Raw genomic sequence first — 14,510 nt, 5'->3', positions numbered from 1 at the left:
TGACTGGGTTTACATCTTCCAGGATGCTGGTTTAGTTTCTATGCACATGTCCTAAGATTGCTGGGCACGAAGTAATTCAATGCTTTATATCTCAAAGGAACCGAGTGGAGCTCTGACTTCTCTTCATGCCTGACACCATCCCTGACAACATTTATTTGCATAAGCAGCAAATAAATAGTTTGGAGTCTGTGTGGCAGTTTAAGAAGGGTCTCCTGGATAAGTTGACACGTGAATTAAAACGTAAAAGGATATTTTTATTTTTAATTATAATTTTATTTAATTTGTCTTTGGGTACTTTTTAATTTTAGTTATAAATATTCAAACACTCCCTCATTCCATCTCCTCCTGCAGCTTACTCTATCAATTACTCATTCACTATTTACTTTTTAAATCTCTACATGTTACATTTCTATTATCACCTTCCCCTAGGCTTATGACTCATTCTTAGGTCTTCTTTTACTTATTTGATTTGTCAGTCATTTTTGACATTGTTTACTACTTCCTCCTCCCAGAAATTCTCTCTTCCCTTGGTTCTCACGGCACTAAACTGTGGCAGGTGCTGTTAATGTTCCATCCGTAGCTCTTAAGCACTTAACTTTCTGTGCATGACAGCCCAGACTTACAACCCACCAGCACCCAACACTCTTTTGCCTGAGGGTTCTCTCTGACCACTGGAACTCACTCTTAATGCATGTGTGATAGGCCAGCAGTGCCAGGGAATTAACAACCCCTGAGAACCACCCCTAACCAATGACTAACAGCAACAACTACATCAGCTCCTTCTCCCCTCAGACAAGACAATTCTGCGACACATGTCTAAACTGGCTCTCAGACTGTCACAGGGAAGTTAAGCTTCAGTTGTTGAACTATAACTTGTTCCATAAAGCAACATTTATTGGCTTTCTTCTCTTCCCTGTCTCACCTCTTCATTCATCTACTGGTACTTCCTAGGATCCTTCACCAAATAAATTCCTGGGACTCAAACCTTGTCTTAGAATCGGCTTCTTATGAAATCCAAGCAAAGACAAAATTTTAATTCTATAATTACTTCCCTGAATTTTTCGTTTCAGTAGTTTTTTCCTCTCCCTCAAACTCCTTAAATATTGGGGATTCTCAAGATATGATTCCCTGGTAGATCTCTTCCACATTTTTGTTTTTATTTAACATCTATAGGTTAGTGGCTCACAAATCAATTTCTTCAGCTCTGGTACAACTTTCAAAGATCCAGCTTCACGAGGTTGTTTCTATCCCATACAAAATTGTGAATTCTTTGAAGACTAGCCTATCTCTTTTTATTTCTTTATTTCCAGACCTTAAAATGGTACCTGATGTGCCATAGATATTGAGTAAATGATGTTTGAATTGAATAGAAGATGAAAGTACAGGACAAATGTCAATGTATTGCATATGGGCAAGTACTAGAATCATTCTGTGCCTACACAGTAACAAAAGAAAATCTATTTGGTCAATTCATACAAAAATAAATTCAAGTTTCTGAAGAAGAAAAAACTCTGCTTTTTTGGAACATGATAGCCTGAACAGCCAGGTGACGGACTGAACTTTCCACGTTCCAACTGAATCTATTGGCAAATTCAACAATTTGAGTATTAAGTTCTGAAAATCAATATTTAATATCTGTAGCTTTTGTTCCTCTTTTGGTTAATCAGCCATTCAAAAACTATCCTGCTCGACTGAGGCCAATTTGCTAGTTTTCAGGAGATCTGTTAAACACCAGGAACTATATTTCTTATGCTTAAAATAAATGGGAGCACCAGCAAGACCTCTCCTTTCCATTTAGAAAATGGAAACCTGCCAGATAGAGTACTCTACTCAACTGCTGACGTTTAAATAGCCATTTGCTTAATGCCAACAAAGTATTTCATGTATAAGAACCAAGGTTGGGAGCAATAAATTAAGCACATTTTTGCTATGAATCCTTTAAAGAATCATCCTCTAGAATAGCAGAATGTTAGTGGTAATTGCAATTTAAGTTGATTGCGTTATTCCTTAGGTGAAGAAGCTGAAATTCAGAGATATGAAGCAACTTTCTCTAGACCACAGCAGAAGTGGTGAGCTAAGACCAAGACAGATTTCTCCCCACCGCATTTGTATATTGCTTCAAAACTGTAATGTCAAAGTAATGGCTTTGCACCCCTTGAATTTATGGGGCAAAACCTGTTAGAATTAGAAAAAAATTCAGATCCAGAAGAGACTTTAGAGATTATTATGTACAACTCTTTTTCCTGATAAATATGTTTACTCTATAATATCTAAAAAGTGGGTTTCAATGATTTAGTTTTCAGTCTGAAGTGCAAAAAGGTTGGGATAAACACTTCTGTTTTTACAAGAAAAAAATGCTGAACAAACTGAAATTCAACAACTCTTCTTAGATCCATCAGAGGACTGAGGTCACAGGTCAAACCACCAGCCTGAAAAGTAGAGAGACATGTGAATACAGATAATCGCAGCTTACCAGGAGCAGAAGCTGCTGGTGGAGCCTGTAGGAACACTTAAAGGGTAATTGAATAGTTGCTACAGATGAAACATCGACTAGTGGGAGAGATTGAAAACTCCTGCGGGCCCAGCTTAAAAACTTAAGGGGGCTCCCATACTTCCTTGAGTTTTACCTCCAAAAGCTCCACTGATTTCTCACTGTGAAGACCAGAGAAAAATCCTTTTATGTTTCTGGTAGGGGAAGAGGGAAAGTAACAATTTTTAAATAAACTCTAGCGCTTTGTTCTCCTTAACAAATGCCTGTCCTCAAGAGAAATTATTTTACCAGAGCCTAACCAAATAGAGTTTTACTAGAGCCTAACTGAGCTGGAGGAAGGGAATTACCCAACCCCAGCCCCCTCTAGCCTTCCTGCCTCACCTGATGGGAGAGGGGTAAGCTGAGAAGCGCTTGTGAAAGTCATAGCCCAGGGACACAGGCTCACTAAAAGACTGAGACCTAATCGTAGGACTATGAAATATTTCCCCTCCCCCATACCTTACCGCCATACCAATAGGTCTCCTGGATAACAGGGGACTACAGCTGAAGGAACAGCAAGTCTCAGACTCTATTTAGGAAGGAGTCTCTAGGGAAACCCAGGATAATAGGGAAGGCAAAAACAAGGACACTAAAAGGAATGTTAGCCTCTGAAACCACAGCTACAGCAAACAGTAAACATAGCCTTACTCCTAGCCAGATAACCATAAACTTTCACACTACAGGCCTACTTGCCTCAGCTTGTTTTACCCAGTACATCATGCTTGACTTTCAACAAAAACTTACCAGGCATGCTAAGAAATAAAAATACAGTCTGAAGAGAAAAAGCCAACATCAGAACCAGACTCAGGTATGGCAGAGATTTCAAAATTATCAGACCAAGAATTTAAATAACTATGATTAAATATGCTAAATGGTTCTAGTGGAAAAAGTGTATACCATGTAAGAAGAGATGGGTAATGTAAGCAGAAAGAGGGAAACTCTAAGAAAGAATCAAAGGAAATGCTAGAAACCAAAAACACTGTAACAGAAATGAAAAATGCCTCTGATTGGCTCACCAGTAGACTGAAAATGACCAAGGAAAATAATCAGTGAGCTTGAATATATGTCAATAGAAACTTGTCAAACTAAATAGCAAAGAGAAAAAAGAATGAGGAAAAATGGAACAAAATAGCCAAACCTGTGGGATAATTATAAAAGGTTTAATATACACATAATGGCAATACCAGAAAGACAAAGATCAGAAAAAACATTTGACGTTATAATGGCTGAGAATTTTCCAAAATTGATGACAGATACCAAACCACGGTCCAGAAAGTTCAGAGATCAAGCAAGATAAATACCACAAAATCTATAACTATGCATATTATATTTCATCTGCGGTAAAGAAAATCTCAAAGAAAAAAAAAAACCACCATACCTATAGAAGAAAGAAGATCAGAATTACAGTGGACTTTCCATCAAAAACCATGCAAGCAAGAAGAGCGTAGAGTGAAACACTTAAAATATTGAAAGAAAGAAAAATAAAGACCTTCTCAAACAAAAAAAAGAGAATTTTTGCCAATAGGCTTGCCTTGCAGAAATGTTAAAAGATATTCTTCACAGAGAAGAAAAATTATATAGCTCAGAAACTCCAGTCTACATAAAGAAAGGATGAGCAGTGGAGAAGGAATAAGAGAAGGTAAAATAAAAATTTTATTTTATTTATTTTTAATTCATCTAACAGATAACAGTTCATTGAAAATAATAATAGCAACAATGTATTGGGCGATTATAGCTTATGGATAAGTGAAATGAATACAGCAATGTAATAAGGACTAGGAGGGTGAATCAGGAATTCCCTGTTATAAAGTACCTGCACTACCCATGAAATAGTATAGCATTGTTTGAAAGTGGATTTAGATTAGTTGCAAATGTGTATTGCAAACTCTGGGACAACCACTAAGATAATTTTAAAAAGAAGTATAATTGATATGCTAAGAGAAGAATAAAAATGGAATCATATAAAATGTTCATTTAAAACCAAAGAAGGCAAAAAAAAAGAGTGAATGACAAAAAGGAAAACAATGAATAGAAAGATGTTACAAATATGGTGGATATTAATCCAACTATATCAATAATCATTTTAAATGTGAATAGTTAAAAGATAGAGACTGTCAGAGTGGATAAAAAAATAAATAAATAAACCAAGGGGGCCGGCTGGTGGTATAGTGGTTAAGTTCGTGCTCTCTGCTTCTGGCAGCCTGGGGTTCACAGGTTCAGATCCTGGGTGTGGACCTATGCACTGCTCATCAAGCCATGCTGTGGCAGGTGTCTCATATAAAGTGGAGGAAGATGGGCACAGATGTTAACCCAGGGCCAATTTTCCTCAGCAAAAAAGAGGAGGATTGGCAACAGGCATTAGCTCAGGTCTAATCTTCCTCACAGGAAAAAAAAAAGAGGAAGATTGGCAATGGATGTTAGTTCAGGGCTGATCTTCCTCACAAAAAAAAAAAAAAAAACAAGATCCAACTACATGCTGTCTACAATAAATCCACTTTAAATCTAAAAACACAGGTAGATTAAAAGTAAAGGGATGGATAAAAATAAACCATGACAACATTCATCAAAAGAAGCTAGAGTAGCTATATTAATTTCAGACACAAAAGATTTCAGAGCTAGGAAAATTATCAAGAATAAAGAGGGGTATTACATAACAATAAAGGGGTCAATTCACCAAGAAGACTTAAAAATCTTTAATGTGTATGCATCTAACAACAGAGCATCAAATTACTTGAGACAAAAACTGATAGAACTGCAAGGAGAAACAGATGAATCCACTATCACAGCTGGAGACAGATCTAGCAGACAAAAAATCAGTCAAGATAAAGTCGAACTGACCAGCACTATTAATTAATGGGATCGAATTGACATTTACAGAATACGTCATACAACACATTCTTCTACAGATCCCATGGAGCATTCATCGAGATAAACTACATTGTGGGCCATAAAACACATCTTAATAAATTTAAAAGAGTAGAAATCATAAGACCACAATTGAATTACGCTTGAAAATAGTAATAGAAAGACAGCTGGAAAAATCCTAAAATATTTAAAGACTAAACAGCATACTTCTAAATAACACATGGATCAGAGAAGAAATCACATGAAGTTTTTAAATATTTCAAGCTAAATGAAAATGAAAATATAACTTATCAAAATTTGTAGGAAGCAGTAAAAGCAGTACTTAGAGGGAAATTTATAGCATTGAATGCATATGTTAGAATAGAAGAAATATATAAAATCAATAGTCTAAGCTTCTACCTTAGGAAACTAAAAAGATAGAAGAGCGAATTATATACAAAGTAAGCAAAAGGAAAGAAAAAATAAAAATTAGAGCAGAAATCAATGAAATTGAAAACACCATCATAAGGGTCCTTATAAGAGAGGAGAAAATGGAGTTTTGAGAGACACACAGAGGGGAAGGCATGGAGCAAAGAGATGTGTCTACAAGCCAAAGAATGCTGGCAGCCACCAGAGGCCGGAAGAGGCAAGGGACAGATTCTCTCCTAGAGCCTCCAGAGGGAATGTGTCTTTGTTGACACCTTGATTTTGGACTTTGGGACTCCAGAACTATGGGAGAATAAATTTCTGTTGCTTTAAGCCACCAACGTTGTGGTAATTTGTTACAGCAGCCACAGGAAACTAATACAATATTCAACAACTAGATTCTTGCACAAAATCCCCAAAGAAAATACTATGCGGTTAGCCAGATACCAGCTAACAGTGTCAAGATACAGAAAATCATTTAAGCTGAATTATCAGCCTAAGTGACAAATACTGGCCTTGTCAAAATATTCCAGAAATCCTAAGTACTTTTCTCATAATGAGTTTTTTATTGCGTGGCTTTGATAACTATACGTACTTCTTTTCAAAATTTACATTAATTATACTGAATTGGATCTTGGAAATGCCATCTCCTTGTTTGAGTCAAGTCAGACTACGTACCGTTTATAGTAGGCTTGAGTATGAAAAAGAGGGTGAATTTATGGAAGAACTACATCAATTGTGAAGGTATTGCCAGCCAACTCAGATAAATTGACTTACACAATCCTTTGTGGCTCTGCATTAATATATTTGTAACTGATTCCTGTTCTGCGTATTCCCCTATCTAGACAGCCTCTTTGTCACAGAAGAAAATCAGAAAACTCTGTTTCCCTTCCCTTCCCCATCATCAAAACTTCCTTACTCAGCATTTTCAAGTCTTGTCATTCTGTTCTTATGGAAATTTTCTCACACTTCAAGGTCTGGCTCAAAGTCACAGATATTCTGAAATTCACATATGTTTCACTGCTTCTTAGTTCATGTTAATGAGATCTCTTTTTAGAGATCCTCCTGAAGTATATGTGTTTAATGTTTATCTATTTATCTTTTCCACCAGGCCACTGATTTTTCAACCTGGATAAGGGGTGCGATCCTACGGAATCACATGAAAAGGCTTGTTTGCCGTTCATCCATCAGTGCCTACCCCTCTGCTTGAAATTCTGATTCAGTAGGTGGTCAGTGGGAACGAACTCCCCAGGTAGCTCTGACACTCCCCTCCATTCCCACTCTCTTATCTTTGACTTCATCTGCCTGGTATATAAACATTTTGCCTGAGTCAAAACAGGCATTCAACAAATGCCTATTGTATTGGGTTAATCCACACTGATGGATTTTGTACTGTACACTGATTTTTGTACTAGTAGACACCAAGGAAACAAGATAAAAATCCTGTGACCTTAGAGAATTAAGATTTTAGAGTAGCTGTTTTTATATTTTTGAAGTTACAGATTCCTTTGGAAATCCTATCAAAGCTAGGGATTCATATTTTTAGGTAAATGTATACACAAAGTATATATATAAATTCAGGGGATTTGCAGCTTTCTGAAAATCATCTTTGACCCCTCCAAGGATCCAAGGGCCTCCAGTTAGAATGCTTACATTAAATCATAATGTAGAAGTTAGTATTACATGGAGGACAGTAGACAAATAGTTGTTTAACTAATTAATCCATTAACTAATGAACTATTTTATGAACGCCATATCACCATATGCACTAATCTCCTGTCTTGCCTGCAGCTATCCCTAGACATTGAGTTGAAATCAAGAAGGATACATGTATTTTCCTATAACCAGTGCCTTGATACCTCTGCTTGTGACAAATTACAGAGTGAATACATTTATAAAAACAACACAAAAGGAAAACAAAAAGACAAAGATACAAGAAACAAGTCAGAGCTGAACAAATCTCATTTCTTTTGGAAAAAACAAAAGCAAAATGGCCAGTCTTATCATCCTGAAAACATAAATCCTCAATCCTCCTCCTGTCACTGCCCAAAGTTCCCAAGGAAGATATAGACAATCATCCAGGCCAAATTATTTTATTTATTTATATGAGCTATTTTCCTCAAATGATATTAGACTTTCCTGGTTGTTTAGACAAGGGCTTACAGAGAAACCTTTGGCCCAAAATGAATGAGCCTAGAAGTAAAATCAAAAGCCAGCTCTTTGGCTTTGTCCACTCTTTTCTCGCCTAGACCACAGCGAATTCTCAATCCTCTAATCCAGACTTAGCATCTCAGTGCTGCAAAAAATTCCAGGGTACAGGATGGAGGAGGTCTCACCTAAAGACCTATACCCATAAGACTAAGCTACTCTTCATGCCTCCTTTCCTTGGGAGTGGCTATGATTCTCATTGGCTCTCTAAGCCCTTCTTTCTAAACTAAAAGAGACCCTGAAAACTTTTACTACCCACCAGTAGTAAAGAAAGAGAGGACACCATGGAGAGGAATTCCAAAAGGTTCCAAAGAGGGATGTTCAGAACGCTAACCCTTCCCTTCATCACATGACTAACTCCAGCATAGCCCAATGGTCCAGTAATGATCCTAGACTTGTACTCAAGATAGGAGAGTAGAGAAGAACCTGGAACCTAATGATTGTCAAGCATCTACCCAATACAATTGGCCCATAGAAGAGCTGGAACTGAAATCCACATATTTGGATAAGCAGCCCAATGCTATTTCTAGCCCACTATAAGCTTTAGTCTTAATCATTTTATTATTACAAGAGAAGAGGTACATTATCATTGTGGGAGTAATAACCATTCCAGGAAAAAAACAACCTTACCTTCAGTTAGATATTCCTTAGCACTATAACTCATTCCTTTTCACCACAGATCTTTGTTTTTCACCTCTAAGTAGCACTTATTTAACCATGTATTTTTACACCAATTAGAAGTAAACTTCTATAGGACAGCATTTATATCTGATTCATCTAAACTATCTGGTACAGTATTTTGCACAACTGAGTAAAAGACCATTGGGTTGGAGCGAGCACACAAGACTGGGAAACCCCAACAAGAACAAAAGATTTCCCAGTATTTCACAAGCCAAATTATTTGGTTTAACTGATTTATTTTCAAATGAGTAATACAGCAATGTGTTTATATATCTTAAACCACATACTGGTTGAAAAACTGCTTTCCAAAGCAGGTAAAACATTATGGATTATACATTGCTTAAATATTAAATATTTGACATCCAGATTTTAGACTAAATTTTTCTGTTTCCCTTAAGAACATTTGGTGGCATTTATATTCTCAAGGTCAGGATGAAAAAAGAGAAAATAAACAAACAACAACAAAAACCAGCCTCTGATCCTGCAAAGAACATGTCAGCCTGAACACAGAGATTTTTCATAGTCTTTGGATACCAGTGCACTTTTTTATACATGTATGCCCTTGGCAAAAATAATCAAACAAGACAAAAATGTACAAAGTAAAAGTGAGATGCCCCCCTCATTATCCAACACCAATCCCCAGAGGAAAACACACATAAACCTGTTTGCTTGTGATGTTTCCTGGTTCTCCTATAGGAGTTATTCATACTGAGCACACAAAAAACAGCCTGGGAGGTAATCCTGACATTTCTGCCCCAGCCTCAGGAGAGGCAGGATTTACCTGGGAGTCTCTAATCTTCTTTGGGCCATAATCTCACAAGTAAGCCAAGCGTCAGCCATTGCCAGAAATTCAACATTGAATGAATCACTGTTATGGCTATTATAAATCAGTCACTGTGCTGAGGAAAATTCTATCAGTCATTGTACAAATATCCATTGAGTACCCTCTATATTCATTGGATGAAACTAGACTTTATATGCGGCCCCCCCCCCCAAAAAAAAACAGGATAGAGGCCGGCCACGTGGCCTAGCAGTTAAGTTCAGTGCGCTCTGCTTCAGAGGCCTGGGTTCAGGTGCTGGGGGCACACCTATACCACTCACTGGCAGCCATGTTGTGGTAGCAACCCACATACAAAATAGGGGAAGACTGGCACAGATGTTAGCTCAGGGTAAATCTTCCTCAAGAAAAAAAAAAAAAAAACAGAGAATAAATTGACTCAAGAAAGTTTTCTGTTTCTGATTGATCTACTTACCAGCCACTGACTATGTCTGTCTGTTTGGAACCCCTCGACTCCCACCCTTGCTAACCTCCATAAACAGGATTCCTTGCTAGCCTTGATAGCTGATACATGTCAACTGCTTCTGCTTGCCTGAACAACTCTTATAAAGCAATCTGAATGTCCGAATTACATGATCAATGCTCTTTCTTGTAAATGCAATGGTTTATTGAAAGGATGCGTAGCTACAAGGTTGTCAGGTAAGGTAGTCTTCTGAATCTACTCTCACGGACCACGACTCCTACAAGCTGTCTTCCTTATCTCAGGAGTAAGTCAGCCTCAACAGAAGTTTGCCCAGCACCAAGTTTTCTACCTAGGAAGTATAAGGGGTTGGCAGATATAAAGTGTGCCTTCCCTCCAGCTGGCCATAAGGGACAAACTGCCACAATCACTGCAAATGGCCCATGGGATATTTTCTTTGACAGTCAGTTTTGTTCTTTTACTCCAACATGTGTCTGAATGAACTTAGTTCCCCTCTCAGATCTTTCGGCCAACTCCAGCCTTGACATATACACAATATAGCTCTAGCAATGGCTGTAAATATTCCTGTGCCTTTCTTTCATGTGTATCTAAACAAGGCAATGTGACATATTTGCTGAGTTACTTAAACATTGCCTTACACAGTGACTAAATGCTACTACCCATTTGAAAATCACTTCAGTGCCCATATAGGCTGTCCTAGAAATCAGAATTGCTAATCTCACGGGATTGCTGACCACGCTGTGCATCACCAAGACAAACATCTGTTGAATGGAGGGGAAAAATCAACAACCTTCTCTGGAATCAGGCAGTCTTTTGCATCTTTTTACTCTTCCTCTGTCCTAATTTAAAATTTAAATGACTTGAAGTCAGAGAAAGCAGACACTTGTCACCAGATGCCGCTTGCCATATTCCAAGAGTCCATCTGCTCCATTAAATACCCTGATAGGCTACTTCATACAAATGCTCCAGGAATAGATTTTAACTTGATCTAAGTTATCTCCAATTTGTTAAGTCAGTTTCCACAAGCAGCCATTCTTGTGAATGTATTGGTAATTGGTATGTCGTAGTCATTTCCCTCACCTTCCAAGACCGACATGTGGACTTTTTTCCCACTATCATTAGACTGAGACCTATCTATTCAGTTCCAAATCTCATTAGAATGTGGTGTCATCTTGGAGCCAGAGCAAAATAGGGAAAGGAAACATGCAGACATCTGTACATTTGACACCAACCAGGCACAATCATTCTTCAGCAATCTTTGTAGCCCAAGGAAAGACGGACACTATCAACAGAATGAGAGGTGCCAAAAAGCAAAAACCTTCATTAGTTACCCAGTTTTACAGAGTGGATTTGAGAATTCACTGCTATCTTATCCAGTCCCTATGAGATCTGTTTCCCACTCTCTCTACCATCATTACACTCAAACCAAATACATCATTTTCCTGTTCTGCTAACATACTAGTATCAAGATGTCTTGTGCTCAGAGTACTGGTGGGTGAGAGAAAATCTAGGCTCCTGGGGCCAAGCGGATTTCGACTGGTATTGAAACCTCTCTTGGTCAAGGTCCTTCCAAACATTTCCATGCCCTTTCTGATACCCCACAAATTTCAGGCGTGTCTGAGTCTTTCTCCTTCCTCTCAAGCACATAAGAAAAAATATTGGAGAAAGCTATGCTGTTTAATAATAAATTCCAATGCTTCTACCCTCATTGTATTATAAGATCTTTTTTATATGTAAAATCACTTTGTAAAATTGAGAGGAGTGTCTTTGAGGAGCTCTCAATTTTTCCTCATTCTGCTTTTTGGAGCCTCTGGTTCTATCTAATTAGATCATTTGGAACCACCACAGAGCCTTAGAGCCTTATCTCTGACAGGTCACCCTCTATTCTTTATTTATTGACAGAATAACCTTTTCTTGAGAAAGAGAAAACTATGACCATCAGCATTAACATCAAGATCCATAATTAATTTGATGGTAAAAACCTTCTCTTTAGACCTTCAGATCACTTCCACTTGGTTTATACAAATACAGTCCCGACATTTTAGCTTTCATCTTCACCTTGCCCTTGGACTTTGATAAGATGTTACCATGTTTTAAACAGCCAGTTGAAGCTCCTCCTCCCTATACGTGTATGAGCGAGCGCTAGCGCAAAGACGACTCTTCGAAAAGCTGGGTGTCTTACATACAAGCAAAAGGGAACATTTATTCTTCTTCCCATTGCTTTGTGGAATCATTCTTCCTCAACCATAGCCAGGACTATCAACTAGGACTCTGAGTTTTCTTTCTTTCTTTGAAAAGAATAGTTTGTTCATCAGGCCGGCCCCGTGGCTTAGTGGTTAAGTGTGCGCGCTCGGCTGCTGGCAACCCGGATTCAGATCCCAGGCGTGCACTGACGCACCGCTTCTCTGGCCATGCTGAGGCAGCGTCCCACATACAGCAACTAGAAGGATGTGCAACTACGACATACAACTATCCACTGGGGCTTTGGGGAAAAAAAGGAGGAGGATTGGCAATAGATGTTAGCTCAGAGCCGGTCTTCCTCAGCAAAAAGAGGAAGATTAGCATGGATGTTAGCTCAAGGCTGATCTTCTTCACAAAAAATAAATAAATAAATAAATAGATTGGGAACTTCTGGACTAAATAATATTAAATCATACCCTTCTCTGTGTTTTTGGTTTTTAGGGGAGATATGTCAGAATTTCTCAGGGTTATCGAAATGATGTTTATTTTAACTCAACAAGAGGGGACTATGATATCCGAATGTTCCCAAGCTTATTTGGACATGGAACGCTGAACTTGAGTATATCTCAGAACATACTTTGGGAAATGCAATCCCAATAGTTCATGGGCAACACTCGTACTTTAATAGTGGTCTGCTATTCCTACTGGCAGACCTTTCCTTGGCATTTGACATAGTTTCCTGTTTCCTATTTCCTGAAGCTCTCTTCTCTTTCCCTGGGCTGTTAGAGAATACTTCTCTGTTCTTCTAACGTGCAACATTACTTCTCAGCTCCTTTTGCTGAGTTTTTTACCTCTGCCTACCCTTCAAGGTCTTACCCTTTCCCATCTTCTCCTCAACGATTTCATTCACTCTCAGGCTGTTAACTTGTGCTTAAGACTCCCCGTGGCTTAGTGGTTAAGTGCACGCGCGCCGCTGCTGGTGGCCTGGCTTTGGATCCCGGGCGGGCACCATCGCACCGCTTCTCCAGCCATGCTGAAGCCACGTCCCACATACAGCAACTAGAAGGATGTCTATCTACTGGCTTTGGGGGAAAATAAATAAATAAATAAATAAATAAATAAATAAATAAATAAAAAGACTCCCACGTCTGTATCTCTAGCCCAGACCTTTCTCCTGATCGTAAACCATATATCTAGTTGCCTGCTGAAAGATATCCATGCATTCAAAGCTGAAGCAATATCTTTGACCAAGGATTTGATAGTCTATCTCTGTTACAAGCACCACCATCCCTGAAGTGAAACTCTGATAGTCATTCCTAGACTGCTCCTTCTAGTTCAACCCCCATATCTCATCAAATATCATTCCTGTCCATTCTCTCTCCTTAACTGTTCTCTTTTCTCTCCTCTATCTCTTCTCTACTGCCTCTTTCACCTTTGCTTGTCATGTTCAGTTTTATAGCCCTGAAATCTATCCTTCATTCTATTGATTGGTTGATGCAGATCTAGTCTCCTTACCCATTCAGTGCTCCATATTTGCTACATGTTATATCCCAAGCTACTCAGCACGGTACACAAGGTCCTTAATTACCTTGCTCCTAACCTACCACTACACTATTCCCACTCGACACAACCCTCCATATACCCCACACAGTTTCTATAGTGTATCATTATTCTGTCCCATTTTCTAGAATGACCACCTCAACTGTCCCCAAAATAGTTTCTTGGTTTGTGCTCTCTCAGAAGCAGACTCTCAGGAAAAGATTCCAATTGTCAGAAAAAATTATAAAAGTCTTCGAAAAGGGAAAAAAACCAAAAGACTACTGAGTGCCCTGTCTAGCACACTCTCTGAGGTTATCCTCACCATGCATTGTCTTTGAGCTACTTTACAACTTTGTTAAGTTGTAGAAAACTGTTAGTAATGCAAATGATTCCTGTCCGTACACATGTAGATTGTGTCCAGTGAAATGCAATTGATTGTTTTCCTGTAGATACTGACCAGTTCTACCAGCTTTGAATCTATTTGTAAATTTATTTCACAACATTTCTTATATGGCATCTATATGAGGTAGTTAAAATTCTCCTTTGAATAGAGTTGTCATATTTAGCTCATCAAAATAACAAGATGTCCAGTTATATGAATTTCAAATAGAAAATTTTTAGAGTAAGTATAGTCCCACGCAATATTTAGGTATACTTATACTGAAAAATTATAAGTTGTTTATCTGAAATTCAAATTCAACTGAACATTCTATATTTTATCTGGAAATTGTACATTTGATTCAGTGTGACATCTTACCAGCTCCCTCATTTCCCTCATTAATTAATAAGTTAAGTAAAATCTTTGATATTTATTTTACAATTGTGTGAGACTCTTGATTTTA

This window comes from Diceros bicornis, chromosome 12 (assembly GCF_020826845.1).
Source record: "Diceros bicornis minor isolate mBicDic1 chromosome 12, mDicBic1.mat.cur, whole genome shotgun sequence".
Taxonomy (NCBI): Eukaryota; Metazoa; Chordata; class Mammalia; order Perissodactyla; family Rhinocerotidae; genus Diceros; species Diceros bicornis.
This window is presented reverse-complemented; position numbering follows the sequence as displayed.